Raw genomic sequence first — 22,228 nt, forward strand, 5'->3', positions numbered from 1 at the left:
AGTCAGAATGTTTCCGAGTGAAGAAGAATCAGAAGAAAGTCAGAATTTTTCAGAGACAGACAAACTCCCTCTGTCAGTCAGGTGGAAGAAGAGCATGCCTCTGGAGGCCCTCTGTTCCCTTCTGGTGGGGACAGGGCTATTTGTATAGGAACTGTGGGTATTTCTGAACAAGACAATCCACTTCTGTCCCTCTGCCTATTCCAGTGTATATGTGTGTATACAATTACATGTACAAATATATATGTGTGTATACATACATATATATTTGATAGCTAGAAGTACAACCCAAAAGACAGACACTTCACAGGCAAGATAAGCTACCATGAAGGTCAAGTTCACAGTATAGGATCAGTGGCAGACTAGGAAATGCTGTCTCACAGTACAATGCTGTTTCTATTTTCAGACTTTCTTGTAACTTTTTCTTACACAAGACCTATTCCCCCGCCCCCAAAGAATCTTCTCCTCTAAAGAGATCAAATCTCCTCTAGTCTAAGCTTGTGACAGCCCACAGAAGAGAAAACATGAACTAGCAAAAAGCGTGCTCCGTCACGGATCAAAACAGATCCCGGGGTGTTAAGAGCTGAAAAAGACCTTGGAGATCCTTTAGTCTGGACTAAAGGTCACTGAGGCCCAGTGAGGTTGTGATTTGCCCAGATCCATGAGTTCATGGTAGAACCTAGACTGTAACACATCTACCTTCTCCCAGTGTACTTTACCCAACATCACAGAAGACAGTCTTAGAGCCCCAGCTCTGCCAGTGACTAGTCATGCACCCTAGGTCATTCACTTAGTTATAAATTATTTTTATTTCATTTGGTCCTTATAAAGAGGCCCATGAAGAAGGCAGGCTGGCATTACTAGTCTCATGTTATTAGAGATAAGGAAACCCTGTCTATGAAAAGATAAGGAATCTGGAAGGCCCTAAGGGGCTGAGATATGATGGAGGCTAGGAAGCTAGCTCCCAAGTCCTAAACTTAAGAAGCACCAAAAACCTCTCTTTGAATGACGTTGTACAACGTAACCAAACAATACTCCAACCCTAGTAATGGGAACCACTAATACAGAACTTCCAACAATTTGGATATGCTGGAGTGTGGTTTATATACATGCAGGGGGGAGTGGAGTGGAGAAAGGCCTCCTAAAAAATATGAGGTAAACAAAGGAAATCTTTGGGCTACTTAAGCTTGAAAGTCAACAAATCCCAATCAATAAGCATATGATATTACCCGGTACAAGGCATTTGCTGTCCTAGGTAGGCAACAAAAGGAAAACTTTCCTGCGAACAAGGATCCCTTGCAAAGAAAGTACTAAAGTGTAAATAACTCTCACCTAATTAGCAAAGCCTTTCAGTTCTTCAAAGTTACAGCCAGTTTCCCCATCTCCTACCCTAGCAACACAATGACTACTATGTAAACTTGAAAGTAGTAAAGCTGTCCTTGTTTTTAATGTTCTATAAATCCAACTCTTCTGTGCCCGAATGACCTTCCCACCCAACCCTTATATGGTTATTGAGGAATGGATGACAGTTTGGAAAACACATCCCCTCAGCCTGGGGTTTGCGGAAGAAATCCCTGGCCTCCAAGGTCTAAAGTAGATGATTTGCTATGGCATTAAAATTATGGACAAACTTATACGGTGTGGATAACAAATGCCAAAAGAGTTCAAAGGAGATCAACATCAGTGTGACCTGGAGAAGCAGATGAAGACCTTATAGAAAAGGCAAGATTAGAGCCAGGCTTTGAAGGATTGGTAGAAAATGGAAAAGGAAAGGTGTTCCTCCCAGGGGAGCAGCATGAGCAAGAGGCACAAAAGAGGGAATAAAGACTGCCAGGGGTATGGGTCAGTGACAAGACCTGAAGGCACATGTTGGGAAGCAGTAAGAAATAACGTTGGACAAGTAGGATAAGGTGAGATTATGGAGAGCATGGAAAATCAGCTACAATGCAATAACCATTTATTAAGCACAGAGTAAGTACAAGGCACTGACTGACCCTGCTCTCAAACACACTTTCCAATGAAGGGAGAGAAGGGAGAACACAACATATGCCCTTCAAGATAAGGAGCAAAGGAGAGATCCAAATGCTCCACTAATCTCTGAGAAAAGAATGAAGATATATCAACTAGGGTCACCGGTGGGAGGAGACAATGCTGGGTAATTACATTGGCACTAGCCTGGGACACTTAGGTTCTATTCCTGGCTGTGTAACCCTTGGGTTAAGTCACATCCTTTCCACTGTGCCTCAGTTTTCTACCCTGTAAAATGAGAGGTCTGGCTTCAATGTCCTTACCGGTTCTAAAATCCCAAGATACCATGCCTGGGAGCTTTAGCTCAAATAGCCCTTGCCAGACTTACTCTTTTTTTTTTTTTTAGGGCAATGAGGGTTAAGTGACTTGCCCAGGGTCACATAAGCTAGTGTCAAGTGTCTGAGGTCGGATTTGAACTCAGGTTCTTCTGAATCCAGGGCTGGTGCCTTATCCATTGTGCCACCTAGCTGCCCCCAGACTCACTCTTTCTAACGTACTGCAGCCCTACTGTGGCCCACAGCTTGCCCTTCCTGGGATCACCTCACTCTTTAGTGATGTGAGCATTGTAAGAAGATGAAGCACAACCTGATTCAGCAATGGAAGTAGACTCACCTACTTACTAGTCTTCAAAGCTCATTTTCACTATTCCATTCCTTAGTTTGACCCAATAGGATGGCCTTAGATAAATGTTTATAAGTTACTCATTTAGAATTTAAAGTAACACATTTAAAAAAAAATTTACCGAGGCTAACAGAATAGGAAAAAAAAAGCAAATGGCACCTCATTGGAAATCAGACATTTAAATGCAGCAGTTCAGAAACAGTAAGATGCATATTAACCCTATAATAACTAAATGTACTAACATACTTCAAGGCTTCAGTGTGTGAACTCCCCCAAGACAGACCCTCCTCCACCCCCCTTGGAAGTTAGTCTTTTTCACTTTCTATGGCTTGAAAAAATAACTGCCTAGTAGTCAATCTTTTGCTCCTAGAGAAATCACTCTTTACTATGGTTGCCTCCACTTCTTTCCTCTCACTAACTTCTCAAACTTTTGCACATCTGGCTTCTAATAGAAGAAACTTACAGGCCTCGTTTGGCCATTGTCGGGCTTTTTGATGGCTCAGAGTGGATCTAAAGAACAATTTTCTATTTTGGCTCCTCTCCGCCCCCCCCCAATCTATTAATTTTTAAATTTACTTTCTTTTCAACTAGGAAAAAAAGTTCTTTCTTTAGCTCCTGCCTCAGGCCAATTGAGACCAGTGAAAGGCCATAGCTTAAAAGGCCAAGGTGGGGGCCATCTCCAGTAATCCTGATATATATCTTGCCATGGGACTCAGATGGCTCTGGACAAGAGAGTAAGGTTGGTGACTTTGCACAGCCCTACCTCACCTAAATTTAATTCACTACAAATCATGATATCACCCTGATATCATGGTCATCTTCAAGAATGAAGGACAGAGATGGCGGAGGAAAGGCAGAAGATGGTGGAGGAAAGGCAGTGAGCTATCAAACTCATGACACAATCGCTCCAAAAACCATCCAAATAATGCCATAGGATAATTCCTGGAGCAGGAAAACTCACAGAACAATGTGCTGAAATCATCTTCCAACCAAGGACAGCTTGGAAGGTCAGAAGGAGGGAGCTGCTGTGCTGAGACAGAAGTAGAACCCAACCCCACAGTCACCCTGACACAGATCCAGTCCCAGGAAGGCCTCAACAGAGAAGGAGACACCCCAGAGCCTCTGAATCAGCTGCAGTGCCAGTGTCATCTGGAACTAAGCTCACAGTGTGGGCAGAGGGCTGAGCCCCTGGCAGGGGGGAGACTACAGGGGTCTATGCTGGCGCTGAGGCAAAACTTGGGTTTTTCACCCCTGCTGGGAACCAGGAGGTAGGTTCAAGTAGCAGTGGCCCAGGTGGGGGAGGGGCACAACCGCAACACACAAAGCTGGTTGATTAGCAAGTTGGTCTGGGGTCATCTTCGGCAGGCGAGTGAAGAACCTGCTCCTCCTTAAATCATACCACCTGGAACCTTCTGAAGCTTGGGATAGTGCAGCCTGGAAACAGTGCTGCACTTTGTGGTAAAATATGAAAGTTTTTAACAGTCGGTTAGGATAAGTGAAAGACACCAGTTTTTCAAGGACCACCCTTTTGGGGAGGAGATGAACAGTCTGCCTGCTGCGCATGTCAGACTGCCTGCCGGGTACAGTCCGCCTGCTGCGCATGTCAGACTGCCTGCCAGGTACAGTGCGCCTGCTGCGCATGTCAGACTGCCTGCCGGGTTTTTTTGACTTCCGGGGTGGAGAGAACGGGAGTAGCCTTTTTTGCCGGCTTGGCGGGACTCCGGGCGGCGCGGCACAGACGGTCTGACTCACTCCAAAGGTGGCCTAAATCGGTTTGGTGAGTTTTTATAAGGAATATAGACAGCCTAGATTTAAGACGATTTGTACTGTATTTCTGTTTTCCTATCCTTCTAATCAACAACACCTTATATACAATAAAGGCTCTATCTAGAAAACCAGAAGCTTCTTCCATTTACTAGTCTGGGAGATGAATTAAGGGAAGGGTTAAGTAGGGGAGATTTATGATCTAATATCCAATTTTAAATCTCACAGTTTGGCGACCCCGAAGGGACCTTAAGGACCCTCCCACCCTCCCTAGTTTGGCCATAAGCCGGCTAATTCGGTGGATTTTCCAAATACCCCCCCCCCCCCCCCCCCCCCGCGGACTTTCCCTTTGTCTAATCTCCCTTAAAGACTTTAAGCCTCTAAAAGTCTTGCTTTAAACAGAAAAGCCAGCCCAGTTTAAAGGGCAAGATGCTCGAATATTCTACCATCCCTTTGATTTTTCTCATCGGAATGTATTGGGACAGCATAACATCCCGACTTAGAGGAATAGTTTATTCAATGGTCCTTCATAACATTATTGGTTTTTTCCTCATTCAGGCAGCAAAAAGTTTTTTGTATAATAGTATACGTGAGAATCTTTGGGAAAATACGTTTAATATAAGTAGAAATTTTATGCCTGCAATTGAAATACCTTTTAATACCACATCCATAGTTCATACGACTAAGGATTTTATTTTTTTTTGTTGTTTTTTTTTTGTTTTTGTTATTATCATTGTTTTTGTTATTATCATTGTTATGATGTGGGGGAAACTCTCACATATGGAGAGAGACCTCAAAATGGCTGTTTCTACTAGAGATGATCCAAGTTCAGAATCAGATCAGCAGAAACTACTCCCTCTGCAGGAAGCTATAGAACATAGTAAGAAGGGAGTGCCAATTCAAGTCAGAAAATATAGCCCCTTTAGACCAAGTGACTTGAGCGCATGGAAATCAATCATCCCTAGTTTTGAGAAAAATCCAAACACTGTAATTTCACAGTTAAGGACTATATTTAATGCATATCAACCCAGTTGGGCTGATGTTACTTGCCTTTTGGAAACTTTACTGTCCCCAACTGAGATTACAGATATTATCTCAGCAGGAAATGCCCTTGTTGCGAAAGGTAAGGCCGATGTGGAATGGCCTCTAAAGGATCCAGAGTGGAATTATAATGATGATAGGGATTTCCAAAGATTAAAAGATGCTAGAGAAACACTTCTGAAGGGAATGGAATCTTGCTCTAGAAAACCGGAAAACTGGCAGAAATTTTTAAGCCTACCTCAGGAGGCTAATGAAAGACCAAACAGATTTTATGATAGACTTTGTGAGGCCGCTAGACAGTACACCAGATTGGATCCAGTAGATTTAAGAGATTCCTGTATCATTCTCAACACATTTGTTTATAATTCACTGCCAGAAATACGCAGATACTTTCTGAAACAATGTCCAGACTGGAGAAATCTCTCAGTAGATAGAATTAAGGAACTTGCAAATTATGTCTTTGACTCACGTGAGGAAGATCCAGATCACCCTAAACAGAGCATTCTGGCACCAGCGATTCCTAGTCAGCCATGTGGACACCGGAACAAGGACACTAAGGTGTGTTGTTACTGTCGTAAGGAGGGGCATGAATTGAGAGAATGTAGGACTTGGAGAAGAAATTCTAATTCTAATCACAGGCGAAATCAAAATAGAAATAGATCTTTTTGGAGGAATACAGAAAGGCAGTACCAGAATAATGGTAACCAAGACCCCCCTCAGAAGAGGACACAGGAATGATGGTGTCTTGGGGAGGAATGGAACATAGATAATGAAAGCCATATATTCCCAGATCCAGATTTTTTGAATGCACTTGTGCCAGTCCATTCACCTCCCCAGAGTAATGAACCACATGTCACCTTAAAAGTGGGGGAGACTTATTATGATTGTCTGCTAGACACAGGAGCCTCTAAATCAGTATTAGTAAGCAAACCAGATGCTGGGTGTAGACCTGTAGGATTTTTGAATGTAGTGGGAGTCTCAGGAAAGAGCCAGAGAGTGGCAAAATTGAATCCTCGCATGGTATCTATGGGGCCCTTAACAGTGGAACATTCATTTTTACTCATGCCTGATGCCCCTGTAAATTTATTAGGTCGTGATCTCCTTTGCAAGCTTAGAGCAACCATATCTTGTGCTCCAGATGGGGCTGTCTCCTTACAATTGCCAGAGGATACTGTTCATTTATTACCAATTTTACTTACAGAAGCTCAAGGAACAGCAGGGGAGGTATCCAAAATCCCCTCTGACATTCCTGAGTCTTTATGGGCCTCATCCCCTAATGAGGTGGGGCTCCTTAAGTCTGCCATGCCTGTTACCTTTAAAGTTAAGGGGGGACCACCCCCCTCCATTCCACAGTATCCATTGTCTAGGGAAGCAATAGAAGGGATCACCCCTATAATTGAGGCTTTGAAAAGCCAGGGTATTATTATTCCATGTCATCACTCTCCATGCAATACTCCCATTTTGCCAGTTAAAAAACCCAAGCCTGGGCCAGATGGTAAACCTGTTTATCGCTTTGTGCAAGATCTTAGAGCGATTAATAATTATGTTATTCCTAGACATTCTATAGTCGCAAATCCGGCTATGATAATTTCCTCAATTCCCTATGAATCTACATGTTTCACAGTGGTAGACCTTTGCTCTGCCTTTTTCTCCATACCAGTACATGAGGACTTCCAATATTTATTTGCTTTTACCTGGAAAAATAGACAGTGGACCTGGACTAGACTCCCACAGGGATTTGTAGACAGTCCCACATTATTTTCCCAAATTTTACAGCAGGATCTGGCCTCTATTACCTTTAAGGGCTCCACACTAGTACAATATGTAGATGACTTACTTTTGGCCTCTCCTAATGCTGAAATTTGTCAGGAAGATAGCCGTCACTTACTGCTGGAGCTGCACAAGAGAGGACACAAGGTTTCCAAGACAAAGGTACAATGGTGTTTGCCCCAGGTAGAATATTTAGGATTTATTTTGGCTGCTGGAACTCGCTCTGTCTCTTCTAAGAGAGTCCAGGCCATTCAACAACTCTCTGCCCCCACTACTAAGAGGCAGTTGAGAGCCATTCTGGGAGCAGCTGGGTACTGTAGACAATGGATACCCTCTTTTGGTGAAATTACTAAACCCCTCATAGCTCTTACAAAAAGTTCTGTTCCAGACAGTTTACAGTTGGATCCCCAGCATCTCTCAGCCATAAAAGAATTAAAACGGGCCTTGTTATCAGCACCTGCCCTAGGACTGCCAGATTATAGTAAGCCTTTCACTCTCTTTGTGCATGAACAAAGGGGGGTGGCTTCTGGAGTCCTGACTCAGTCACTGGGGCCTAACCAACGTCCTATAGCCTACTATTCAATTCAGCTGGACCCTGTAGCGGCTGGAGCGCCACCTTGCCTTAGAGCAGTGGCGGCCACAGCGCTTTTGGTAGAAAAAGCCTCTGATTTGGTCCTAGGTAACCCTCTAACTGTGCAATGCCCTCACGAAGTGGAGGCTCTCTTACTACGTCACAGGACACAAGCCTTTTCAGATCAAAGGCTGGCTAAGTATGAAATAACCCTGTTAGGTAATGAGAATATCACTTTAAAACGCTGCACAGTTCTTAATCCAGCAACACTACTCCCTAACTTACCATTCTCGGGGGAACCGTTGCATGACTGTGCTTCTTTAGTTGATATGGCTGAAAAACCCCGTGATGATCTTTTTGATACACCTTTAGAAAATCCTGATCTTGTCCTCTATACAGATGGTTCCTCATTTATGAGAGAGGGAACCCGTTTTACTGGAGCTGCTGTAGTTTCTGATTATGACACCCTCTGGGCAGCTTCTCTGCCTTCCCATTTTAGTGCACAGGCTGCTGAACTTGTGGCTCTTACACAGGCCTGTAATATAGCTAAAGATAAGAGTGCCACCATTTTTACTGACTCGAAATATGGCTTTGGCATATGCCACTTTATTGGTATGATTTGGCGTCAACGAGGCTTTCTAACATCCTCGGGCAAGGCTATTGCCAATGGGGACCTTATCAAGGACCTCTTAGATGCCCTAAAACTGCCTTCTTCCCTAGCCGTTGTACATTGCCCTGCCCACACAGGGAATAGTGATCCTGTTTCAAAGGGAAATGCACGAGCCGATTCTGCAGCCAAGCTTGCTGCATTAGAAGCTCCTGAACATGTATTTAACCTTTCACCTTCTGAGGATATTCCTTCCAACCTAACCTATGACGATTCTGAAGTAGAAAAGTGGAAAAAGAAATTTAAGGCGAAACAGATCAATGGCATCTGGGTGTCTCCGGAAGGTAAGCCATTTCTTCCCCGGAAATTCTACCACCAGGTATGCCTCTCTGTTCACAGAAAAGGCCATTTTGGTACACAAGGCATTGTAGACTCTATTAAGAGAACCTGGATAGCACCAGGTGTGACTAATACAGCATCTCGAATCTGCTCGGGCTGCTCCACATGTCAGTCTTATAATCAGTATGCTTTTAAGGTCAAAGCTTATGGAGGGCGTCCTCTAGCATATACACCTTTTGAGCACTTACAAATTGATTATATTACTATGCCAAAAGCAGGACATTATAAATTTTGCCTTGTTATAGTTGATCAGCTCACTCGGTGGGTGGAGGCCTTTCCCAGCCCCCGAGCCACAGCTGCCTTTGTTGCCAAAATTCTTCTTAAAGAGATAGTACCTCGTTTTGGCCCACCAGCCCGCATCGATTCTGACAAAGGCACACATTTCACTGATTCGATTTTATCCCAAATCTATTCTTTCTTGGGAGTGACTCCAAAATTCCACACGCCCTACCATCCACAAAGTTCAGGCCAAGTCGAACGTATGAATAAAGAGCTTAAGAGTATGATTGGCAAATTATGTACTGAAACCCATTTGAAATGGCCTGATGTTCTACCATTGGCATTATTCTATCTACGAAGTAGACCAAGAGGAGAACTTCATATATCTCCTTATGAAATGCTTTTTGGTCACCCTCCTATCCAAGCTAAAACTTTTTCCCCAGTTTATACATCACTGGTGGGAGGTGATACTTCTGTTGCTTCCTATATACAGGAATTACAGACCAGGCTACGTGAACTCCATGAGGCAGGAGCTGTGGTCCAGGCAGGACCATTAGACTTTTCATTGCATAACTTCAACCCAGGAGATAAAATATATGTAAAGAATTTTCAGAAAACCAGTGGAACTCAACCTGCCTGGGAAGGACCTTTTCAGGTATTATTGACAACTCCTACTGCCATTAAAATTGGTGAAAAAGACTCATGGATTCATTGCTCTCATATAAAGCCTGCACCATTCATAGGTGAAGAGATTTCAGATAGACCTGAGGTAGACGCTAAAGAGGTAAAAACCCTAAAGATAGCAACTGTTAAAGAGCAAAGAGAGTTCAGAGGAAAAGGCAGTTCCCATTTAATAATCCCACTGATCAGTTAAATGCTTTGGGACTCAGTCTTCGTAAAGTATCAGGAGACGGAAATTGCCTTTTTAGGGCTTTAGCAGACCAGCTAGAAGGTCACTGTAGAAATCATCTCAGACACAGACAAGAAGCTGCTTCTTATATGATTAACCATAGACAAGAGTTTGAGTCTTTTATAGTAAATGACTCCCCTTTTGAAGAATATGTTGATGAATTAAAGAAATTTGGAAAGTGGGGAGGAAATGATTCAATTGTAGCATTTGCTAAGCAGCATCAGCTGAATGTTGTGGTTCATCAATTAAATCAGCCTTTATTGAAAATCAGTGGCACAGACAAAACTGATGCTACAGAACTCCACATTTTCTACCATAAAGAACATTATGACAGCATTAGAAAGATCAATGACAATTCAGAAACCCCTGCCACTTTGGCATGCAGAGAATTGGGGAACCAGTTAAAACAATGTGGCATACCCCAAACTCTAGCAGCTTAAATACCTTATAATTTAACAAGCATTTCCTTCTACAGGCAAAAGCACTGAAGTACATGGCCTAGTTTTCTGGCCTACCTCAACTATTTTTTTTTTTTTTATTAATTTTTGGGTTTTTTTGTTTTTGTTTTGACTTTTGAAAGGCACTGAAAAGACCTGGAATTGACTGCACCTTTAAGTTCTTTAAGAGCACAAAAGGGTGCTTAGCGAATCTTTTGCTTTTTATTTTTTATTTTTGGTTTTGCTTTGGTTTTTTTTACTTTTGTTTCTTTTGCTTTTCTTTAAAACTAAATTTTGTAAACTAAGTGATTATTCAAAGACATTTTAAGTATATGCTGTGGGTGAGGCTATCGGGCCTCAGAAGCTACCAGAATTCTTCTTTTTTTTTATTTACTCTTTCTTTTTGAGAGAACCATGAGTTCTAATGAGTTTTGTTTTATTTATTTATTTTTCTCCTTTCTCTTGTATGTTGTTCTGTTTAACTAAAAAGTACCAGAAATTGCTTGATACCTCACTGAAAACATTGAATATTGAATCTTGCTAATTGAAGTCTTATTTCTTTTTGATGAATTAATCACCACTTTAAGTATCTGCTACTGTTATACCAGAGAATTCATGTATAAGATGATGTGGTCTACTTGCTAAAAGAAGATTATGTAATAATGTCTAAAAGAAGATTATGTAACAATGTCTAATATAATCAGCTATTTACATTCGTTTATTATTTATATGTCATTATACTCTGGGTATGGTTTGGAATTATTGTATATATCACTAATATATTCTCAGTTATGCAGCATAGCACACATTTTTACCATCATATTGTCTTTGGTGAAATTAATGAGATTTCAGAAATATGGAAACTTATCATTTCAGAGACTAACTTGCTGTGAACTCTGACGCAGGCCCTGGAGAGAATATATGTGCAACAAAAGGAGAGACAGGTATACGTAAGTCCATGGTTTGCTTATGATGGTGACTATGTAGAGCACAATTACTAGGCACAGTCCAGTATTCATCCTCTCTCCCTCCTAATTTAACCTAATTTAACTGAACTTATTTATCTTTTTATCTCACTCAGTTGAATTCACCTGTGGCCTAGCACAATCACTGGCTGTCTCAGAACCATGAGATATGGTATGATAACCTTTCCATAACATTTTCAGGTGTCATGAACACATACTAAATTTGGCTTTGATCCAGACACATGGTGGTAAAAAGTGTTACACATTGCATAACTACCTCAACCCTCTATTACAAGTCTAACCATATAAAGGAGGGAATGTAATGGAATTTATTAATTTGATCATTGACAATGCTATGCTAAGGTTTTAAAAATACAGCAATTCAAACAGTTAAAGAAGATAATCCAGCTTTCCAGACCAGAGTCCAGAATCCAGTTTTCCAGACCAGAATCCAGTTTCCTCCTGATGACATCTTACCACTTCAAGAAGACAAGAGAACTCAGAGACTTTATATGAACTGTTTTGCTTTATTAGCTTTTACTATCTCCTTTCTGTTATATACTATCTGTAACATGTACTCTCTGCAGAGGCTCTCCCTTTGCAAGACTAATGTCAAAGCGTCGGTTCATGAGGAAAAAAAAAAAAAATCGCCCCCTCTGGACAAAACTTTCCTCTCTTCCTTTTCTGTATTGTTGTTCGCATATTATTAGTCAGCAAAAGTTATTATATTCTTTTTACTGTTCCATCAAGGAAACATTCCGTTTCTTGAGGAAGCAAAGGGGGGAAATGTGGTAAAATATGAAAGTTTTTAACAGTCGGTTAGGATAAGTGAAAGACACCAGTTTTTCAAGGACCACCCTTTTGGGGAGGAGATGAACAGTCTGCCTGCTGCGCATGTCAGACTGCCTGCCGGGTACAGTCCGCCTGCTGCGCATGTCAGACTGCCTGCCAGGTACAGTGCGCCTGCTGCGCATGTCAGACTGCCTGCCGGGTTTTTTTTGACTTCCGGGGTGGAGAGAACGGGAGTAGCCTTTTTTGCCGGCTTGGCGGGACTCCGGGCGGCGCGGCACAGACGGTCTGACTCACTCCAAAGGTGGCCTAAATCGGTTTGGTGAGTTTTTATAAGGAATATAGACAGCCTAGATTTAAGACGATTTGTACTGTATTTCTGTTTTCCTATCCTTCTAATCAACAACACCTTATATACAATAAAGGCTCTATCTAGAAAACCAGAAGCTTCTTCCATTTACTAGTCTGGGAGATGAATTAAGGGAAGGGTTAAGTAGGGGAGATTTATGATCTAATATCCAATTTTAAATCTCACAACTTTAAGGAGCTAAAAGTCAAGTAAAAGAAAGGCAAGATGAGAAGAATGAAGGACAAACAACAAAAAACCAACAATTCCCAAAGTAACCAACAATCTCTTAACTGTCTAATTCAATGAATACAATCATCCAAGACAATCCCAAAGGACTAATGAAGAAGCATATTATCCCACCTTCAAAGAAAGAACTGATATTGATTGAACACAGACTGAAGCATGCTATTTTCACTTTCTTCCATTTTTTCCTTTTATTCAAGTTTTCTTATACAAAATTACTAATATGGTAATGTTTTACATAACTGCACATGTACAAACTATATCTGATTGCTTACTGCCTTGGGGAGGGGGAAGGGGAAGGAGGGATCAAATTTGGAACTCAAAACTTTAAATTAAAATGTTTATTACTTTAAAAATAAATAAATATGTCAATTTTTTAAAAAATGTCAAATGCAATGGACTCTTCTCAATTCTCATTCTTCTTGACCTCTCTGGTCTTTGATACTTCTGTCCATCTGTCCTCCTGCACATTTTCTCCTCTGAGCTTTCCTAGAACTTTGTTTTCCTAGCTGTCTGACCTTTTATGTTCTCCTCTTTTCTGTTCTTCCAGAGACTGAGTCAACCTATTTCCCCCAAGATGGAAATACCAAGGCCATTCATAGGCCTTATCCTACTCCTGATCATCGGGTAAACTTTGTCCTCCTGTTTCCCACCTGGGATGATTGGCCCTTCCTTAGGCAGCCCCACGCCCTCCGGTCCCAGGAGTTTACCATATTGGTATGGATTTTGTGCAGATACCCAATTAGCTTTATCTCCACCTCAGCTCAAAATTTCCAAGCTTACATCTCAGCCTTCCTTGCTAGTAAGGCTTACAAGCATGTATTACCATGCCTGGCCTTAGTGCTCCTTTTCAATGTCCTTTACTGGATCTTCCTCCAGGTCACACTCAGTAATGATGAGTGTCTGCCCAAGGATCTATCCTGAGCCCTTTTCTCTTTACACATGCACATTTGCTGACCTCATCAGCTCCTATGGATTCAATTGTCATCACTATGAAGATGATTGTAACATCTATATGTCCATCCCTAGTCTCTCTCCCAATCTCTAATCCCAAATCACCCATTTCTCATTGGACATTTTAAAATGGACATCCCATAGGCTTCTCAAACTCAAGCCATCCAAAACAGAATTCATTCTATTTCCCCCAAACCCACCAACCTCCTAACTTCTCTATTAAAGTCAAGGGCATCACCCACCCTTCTTATCACCCAAGTTTGCAAACCTGAAGTCATCTTCAACTCCTCACTTGCCTTCTTTCCACATGTTATGAGAAATAATTATAACGTATCTTGGGGGAGGGCAGTGATCTCCCCTTCTTTCTTAGTCCTTTCTTCCTCTTTTCCCCCCACTTCCCCACTCCTAGTTCTGGTTCTCCTTGAAATTCTTCATCTGGGTCAAGCCTAACCCAAGTTTACAAAGAATCTTGGGTGAAGAGAGTCCCAGCTATCTAAATAACTGAAGGACTTTACTGATGAGATTTAACCCAGGTGGACCAATCAAAACCCAGGTGGAAACCATTGTCCTCAGATCAGCTTGGGTGGGGTCTGCATTCTTTCTCTGATGTCATTTTGACCAAGATTTGAGTGATCTAAGTTAATACCTCCAATCATATCAACCAATTAGATTTGATTACTATGTGATGGACCTCCTACAGTTATAAGGGTATATAAGCTGTGACCCTACTGCCATTAGGGGTCTTTGGTCTGAGAGAGACAGCCATTTGACATGCTTTTATTAATAACCTGTTGGTCTAGTAATAGAATGATTAAATTACGCAGAAACTGTGTCTCTCATATTTTTAATCATCACAATGTCCAATCACCTTCAAAATCTTATTAATTCCAGTTCTGCCATCTCTCTCTCATCCATCTCCTCTCCACTGCAATGGCCCTAGTGCAGGCCCTCATAAGCCCCTACCTGGCCTATAGCAATAGCCTCCTCATCCCCTGCCTCTAGTCTGTCCCTCCTCCAGTCCACCTCCACACCACTGCCAAGTGATTTCACTACAGCACAGGTCTGAGGAGGTCATTCCTCTATTTGGTATACTCCCAGGGTTCCCTCTTACTTCTAGGATTAAATACCAACTCCTCTGGCATTTAAAGCCTTTTCTATAAACCTGCCCCAACCTACTTTTATTGGGTTTTTATATATCACTTCCTTTCACAAACTCTATGTTATAGCCAAATTGGCCTTCCTCCTCTTCCCCACACATGACATTCCGTCTCATTTCTTCATTTACATTAATTCTCTCTTATTCCTGGAATAGACTCCTTCCTCATCCCTGCCTCTTCATATCTATTCTCCTTCCAAGCTCGGCTCAAACACCACCTCTAATACAAGGTCTTCCTTGATTCCCCTAGTTGCTAGATCCCCTCACCGAAATTACTTTGTATTAATTTTACATTTATTTTGCCTATACTTTTAAAAAAATTTATTTTATTTTCATGTAAGAACAATTCTTAACATTCACTTTTTTTTTAGTGAGGCAATGGGGGTTAAGTGACTTGCCCAGGGTCACACAGCTAGTTAGTGTCAAGTGTCTGAGGCTGGATTTGAACTCAGGTCCTCCTGAATTCAGGGCCGGTGCTTTATCCACTAAGCCACCCAGCTGCCCTAACATTCACTTTTTAAAATGTTGAGTTCCAGGGCAGCTGGGTGGCTTAGTGGATAAAGCACCGGCCCTGAATTCAGGAGGACCTGAGTTCAAATCCAGCCTCAGACACTTGACACTAACTAGCTGTGTGACCCTGGGCAAGTCACTTAACCCCCATTGCCCTGAAAAAACAAAACAAAATTTGAGTTTCAAATTCTGTCTCTCCTTTCCTCCCTTGCCCCTTCCTTGAAAAGGCAAGCAATTTGCACATATTATACATTGCATATACTCATATGTATATCCAAAGATAGCGATGTGTTTCGATGGAATATATGTTCCTTGAGGGCAGGGGCTGTTTAATTTTCTAAATGTTCATACTACTAGTATCTAGCACAGTGCCTGGCAAAAATAATAAGTAACGGTTACATAGCACTTCAAGGTTTACAAAACTCTTTACACACATATCTCATTGTATCTTCTCCTGGCAGGTTGGTGCTATTATCATCCCCATTTTATACATAAAGAAATTGAGGCAATCAGAGATTAAGTGATTTGCCAGAGTCACATAGCTAGTAACTGATGATCTGAACTCGGGTCTTCCTAACTCCAAGTCAAGGATTCTATCCACTGTGCCATCTAGCTTCCTCTTTGTACCTGTGGCACACAGCAGGATGCTTGACAGAAATCCATTCATTGAATGACTGGCAATGACCAAACTTGGAAACCCTGGTTCTCCAATGGCAAAAAAAATCCAACCCCTACTACTTCAAATATTTCCAGTTAACCTAATAAATTCCTAAATTCAGGCTTAGGCAACCTCCAAAATATTAACACAGAAAACCAAACTGCAGTGAAAGGGGAATCTAATTGTAATGGATGCATTATTCCAATCAGCAGAATGGCTAGTCTACTCTGAAGCTGAAATAGAGCCCTCAAGCAGGCCCAGCCCTCTGAGCTGTGTTCTTATCCCTGAGGGAGGTGCAACAGAAACACCTCCACATGGGGGGATGGGCCCACAGGCCAGCCAAAGCCCACCAGCTGGCACAGGGCTCATTCAGTGAGTCTATTACCAGGAGCACACATGTCTGAGGGGCAAGCCAGAAGACAGGTTGAGATTCTGTAATGCTTAGATGTAGACTAATGCTACAGTTATGTGACAGCCAGGAAAAAGATTATGGAAAGTACTTAACGTAGCTAAGTATTAGATATCCTGTCAATTATATATGGTGATGAGGTTGGCCAAACCATCTACTTTCCTTTTCTATAGTAGTATTACTTAAAGGCTAAAGAACTCTTCACACTTGCTACTACCTGTATACAACTGCTATACATTTTATCTTCCATGCACCAGAATAATGAAAGGACTAAAAGATCTTATCTAAAAAATTATATGTCCCCTTTGCCCCATGAATGTATATGCATGTTATATGTTCACATACATGCATATAATATACATATATATGGGCTTCTGCATAATGAGAATTTTATACTGATTTAAAATGTGATTAGCAAAGTTCCCCATGTCCCAATCAGTGCTGTTCAGAAACAGAAAATACTTGAACTTTGGCAACTGAGCTGTAAACAGGGCATTTGTCCAGTCAAGTGTAAACCTTATCAAGCATGTGGTTCTCAATTCTCAAGGAGGTACTTGTTCTAAGACTTCTTGTACCCTGCAGGTAATATTACTTCAAGTTCTCTACTCTTGGGATTTCTGTGCATTACACTTAAATTTCAATTTCAGTATTTAAATAGGAACAGGAAATTGAAATTTCAAGTTCCATTAGAATTCTATATTATCAGCATACAAAATACTAGCAACAATAAAATAACCAAAAATAATTTTATTCTTTATGATTAGTGATATTAATTTCTTGGCCTTGTCTAATTTTACTAGACCGCACTGTCTTTTGGGGAAGAAATAGGTTTTATTTTTATGTATTTTAGTCTCTGTGGCTCCAGGCAAATCTAGAACTAATGAACAGAAGCTAGAGGGAGCCAGGTTCCAGCTCAATATAAAAGAAAAACTTTCTAGCAATTAAAGATGTCCAAAAAAGTTCAACTATTTCATGAGCTAGTGAGTTCCCTATATGTAGATCTATTTGAGCAGAGGCTGGCTGGAATTCATGCTTCAGCTAGGGGCTGAACTAAATAACGTCTCAGGATCTCTTCAGCTTTTAAGATGTTATGGCCATGAGAATATATTTGATAATGTACATAGTGCTTCAAGTTCTTTCGAAATGGGTGCAATCTAAGTCTGAGGTCATTCCCCCAAGAATTAACTAAAACAATTCATGGGATGGGTGTGAGGCTGTTAGGTAAGTTATATACTGTCTTTCATACCTTCCTTCTACAAACATTTATTAAGTGTCTATTATATACAGAACTATGATCATTCAAAATGTAATGAACCTGCTCAGGAGATTATCATCTGGTAGAGGATAAGACATAAATACAGGTGATTATAATACACAATAACATATGAAGAATGCATTAGAGACTTGGCACTGAGCAGAGTTCAACAAGCTCTTATTGCTTACTATGTACAAGGCACAGAATAAAAAAAGGGAACATTTTTTGACCCCAAATTCTCATGTTTGTAAAAATCCGCGAGGCAGCTAGGTGGCGCAGTGGATAGAGCACCAGTCCTGAAGTCAGGAGTCCCTGAGTTCAAATCCGGCCTCAGACAGTTAACACTTACTAGCTGTGTGACCTGGGCAAGTCACTTAACCCCAACTGCCTCACTAAAAAAAAAAAAATCCTCAGAAGCCTAAAAGAGCAGATATTTCTGTGGCAAATTTGATTATACAGACAAGTGAGAAGGATATCTGAAAAAACAATGAAGCAATTTTCAAGTATTTCTAATCAGGTTTGAAGCAGCAAAGATATGAAGAGCAAGTCCTATCTAGATTTCTTGGCTAAAAGGAATAAAGCTCAATTTGGAGCACCTCCTCTTGTTTTCCACTTGGAACAAAGCTATGATTTCTGTGCATTGAAAGCACCAAGGAGAAAGCCAAAGACCTCAGGAGTGTCAGGGCAATAATCAATAAAACATGGAGGTAAAATTCTTGGTTAACCTATAACTCTAACTGGCCAAACATGACCTTCTCAGATGATAAAGATTTTAACTGTACTTGCCTTCAGCCAAGTGGGAACACATCCCAGCTTTAGGCTATAATCGATGTAAATAACTTCTGAAGCTTTTTTTCCTTCAACAGTTTTAGTAGGATCATCATCAAGGCACTCATGACTGGGAGAGAACTCATTTTTAGGTCTGTCCAAGTGGCCAACCTCTTTACAACTTTGTCAACAACTTTTGGGAGTGCCAGCACCTGAGAGTCCCTGTTATCTGTTGTTAATAAGAGTGTTTCCATAACTTCCAAAAAAGGTTAAAAAAAACCCCCAACTTGGGGCAGCTAGGTGGCACAGTAGATAGAGCACCAGCCCTGGAGTCAGGAGGACCTGAGTTCAAATCTGGCCTCAGACACTTACCACTTACTAGCTGTGTGACCCTGGGCAAGTCACTTAACCCCAATTGCCTCACTAAAAAAAAACAAACAAACAAAAAAACTCAACTTATGAATGATAGGATTCTAAGAATTTAGAAGAAGATAACTTATGCCTAGAAGGGCTCAGGGAAGACTTCATAGAGGTGGCTTTGAAGCCATAGAGCTGGGCCTTGAAGGATGAGTTAGTCATTCAAAAGACTAACACCATAACATCAAGACCTACTACTACCACCACCACCACCACCACCACCACCACTGCTCATATTTACATATCATTTTGTGTACGTTCTTATTCAGGTTTCACAATAACCTTGTAGAGTAATTCAAACCCGCTCCTTCTTTTTGTAGATGAGAAACCTGAAGTTTAGAGAGACCAAGTAAATTGTTATCAAGTTCACAAAGCCAGTAAAAGGTGAAGCCAGGGCTTGATGCTAGGTCTTCTGACTCCAAATCCAGTTTTCTTTCTCCTGCCCTGTGTTGCAACTTCAGTTCAAGGCAGAAAATCAATGAATGAGTTTGGTGAATAGAGAGTGGTTTAATTTGGCTCCAATATTAAAGCACAACATTAAGCATGTGAAAGGAAGCAGAAAGAGATAAGACTGGAAAAAATATATAAAAGCTAAATTGTAAAAGGCCTTGCATGTTAATGTTCTTATTTCTAAGATACGGGTTGTTTTTGTTGTTGTTCAGTCATTTTCACCTGTGTCTGACTCTTGGTGACCTCATTTGGGATTTTCTTGGCAAAGACACTGGACTGGTTTGCCATTCCTTCTCCACCTCATTTTACAGATGAGGAAACAGAAGGCAAAGAGGGTGAAGTAACTTGCCCAGGGTCACATAGCTAGTGAGTGTCTGAAGCTGAATTTGAACTTGGGAGTCTTCTTGACTCCAGGCCTGCTATTCTACCCACTGTGACACCTACCTACCCAAAAATCATATCTGGAATACATACACACAACTCCCTTGAGGCTCAGAGATGGTATGACTTGCCCAAAGTCACAAAAGTAGTAAACATTAGAATTAGGATTTGAACCCATGTCCTCTGATTTCAGAGTCAGTGCTCCTTCCGATGTACCATGAGGCCTCTAAGTTGTGTTGCTAGCAACGCTTTCCCCTTGAACAAAGAATTAAGGGTGTGCTTAGTAAAAACTTGATAACTGAATAAAAATCAAGACAGGTTAAAACAGTGCAAGAAGTTCAGCCACTATAATAGAATTTATGCCTAAGGCAAAAAGCATGTCCAATTCCAAAGTAAGTACTTCCAAATAATGCCAAACTAATAAAGGAACAGACGCCAGAATGAATGGAGAGACAAAGGAAGAAGTGGTAGCCTAGAACTGCTTTGCTGAATAATCTTTCCACTTGAATTAGATGCTTTTTCTTCTGCTAAATACAGCATTAGGGAAACCTTGAAAGCATAAAGTAGACTACTTTGTCATTACTTTCTTGCCTGTTCTGTTCTAAAGACGTTTCTGTGCTCAGTAATTCCAGACACTAGGACATGGGTGTTATGTGACAAGCATTTCACTTGCAATTTCTCGACCATCTAATAAGTCTTATCTTATTTACCAACAATGGCCTGTTCCATGGCCTTAAAAGTCAGTGGATGACTCTGGGTGGCCGTGAATATCAGAGCAGATAGAAAGAAAAGCACACCTACAATAAACACTCTTTCTTATTTCAGATACGTCCCCAGTCTCCAAGTCAGACACATAGTCTGCACAAATAATTTATCACTTTTCCAGAGCTGAAAAAAAATGGAGGCCTTCCTAACTGGAAGCCATTCACAGATCATCTTTCTATCTAAATAGTACCTCATGTACTAACCAACCAAAAAGCTTTCATTAAGGACTTATTATTATATGAAAAGCACAAGGAGAGGTGCTGGGAGTCAAAACCCAAATAGCCCCAGCCCCCAAAGCACTTACATTCCATAAGGGGAAACAATATTTACATATATAAGAGAATACAAAATGCACACAAATTAATACAAGCTAACAGGGGAGGGGGAGGCACAGGCAGTTTAGGAACAAGGAAATACTTGATGGAGGAGTTGGGTTTTGAAGGAAATTAGTAATTCACAGAGGCAGGGGTGAAGAAGGAGTGAATTCCAAGCCTGGGAGGTAGCCTTGCAAAGGCTCCAAGAAAGGAGATGGAATGTTCTGGTTGAGGAACCCCAAAAGAGCCAGTCTGACTGCAATACGGAGTACATGAAGGTGAGAGATGATGGGTGATAAGTCTGGAAGGGAAGATTAGGGCCAGCTTGTGAAGGGCTTTAAATGCCAAACAGAGGAATCTGTACTTGATCCTAGAGGTAAGGGGAATCCTTGGACATTTCTGAGCAAGGAAACGAGATATCTGCAGTTGTGAAGAAGGCGGTTTGGAAAGGGGACAGACTTGAGTCAGAGACAACTAAATTAAGAAGTTATTGCAATAAACTAGATGAAAGAGAATGAGGGTCTAAACTTGGATAGTAGTCGTGGTAGTGAAGAAAAGGGGACTCATGAAAGATGCTGAAAAGGTAGAACTGACAAGTGACTGGATGACTGGAAGTGCAGTGCTTCCCTAACCAAAAAATAGAAAGTTAGGAAGAGCTTATTAGAGGTAAAAACCCCAAGTTGAGGACTAAGCTGGGAATAAGTTGTTCCCTGCTTGCCTAGGACAGTTTCCTCACAGCTATTCCCTCAATTTCTTTCATCCCAGTCCCCACCCCAGATTTTTAAACACCTTAGAAAAGTCACTAATATTTCAGGATATACTATAGGTAATGGAAATCTCTTTCTGCTTAACTCCCCAAAGCCTTTGCTTCTTATACCACAAGTATTGGCATTTAATCCAATATCATAACAACCTCACTTATCTGGAATCCACTTCCCCATCAGCGATAACTAGCCAAAACATGGCCAAGAGCCTGGAAAAAAGCCAAGAGAGCAGCTCAAATATGATGCCACAAAGTCCATCTCCTCAAGCCAAGTCACTTCACTCCTAAGGGAGTCCATTTGGGGCACCCCCTTCAGATACTGTTCCAAAAGGCTTCATTATCTGATTTGCCAGGTTGCCACAGACGAGAAGTAGCAAATAAGAAATGAGTGGATTGTTAAAGACCAGCATGTTGATAGTAGGGAATGATAACGGTTAGCAGAGGAAATAGAACATTCTAAGAACCAGACATAATAACCTTAAAAACCCAGCTGTCTGGGACCACTTTACAAAAGAGAAAAACAATCCTATATAATTTCAATAGTCCTTGAGAACATCACTGAATTATTATAATACAGTACAGTAATGGAAGTTCTTAATGGCTATACCAAGAAAAGGTGAAATTATATTCAAATTCCTTTGTTGAAGGAGGCAAAGAAGTATTTAATACATCTTAGAAAGATTTTATCTTTCTAACAAAATTATTAAGGTAAAATTTA

The 22,228-nt window shown here is 41.1% G+C and overlaps 1 protein-coding gene across 1 annotated transcript in view; it reads right to left on the reverse strand.

Annotated features, from left to right (window-relative positions):
* The window catches only part of CNNM2 (cyclin and CBS domain divalent metal cation transport mediator 2), a 182,125-nt gene that overhangs the window by 103,986 nt on the left and 55,911 nt on the right, over nt 1-22,228 (reverse strand). The window lies entirely within an intron of this gene.

Source organism: Dromiciops gliroides, chromosome 2, assembly GCF_019393635.1.
Source record: "Dromiciops gliroides isolate mDroGli1 chromosome 2, mDroGli1.pri, whole genome shotgun sequence".
In the NCBI taxonomy this organism is placed as follows: Eukaryota; Metazoa; Chordata; class Mammalia; order Microbiotheria; family Microbiotheriidae; genus Dromiciops; species Dromiciops gliroides.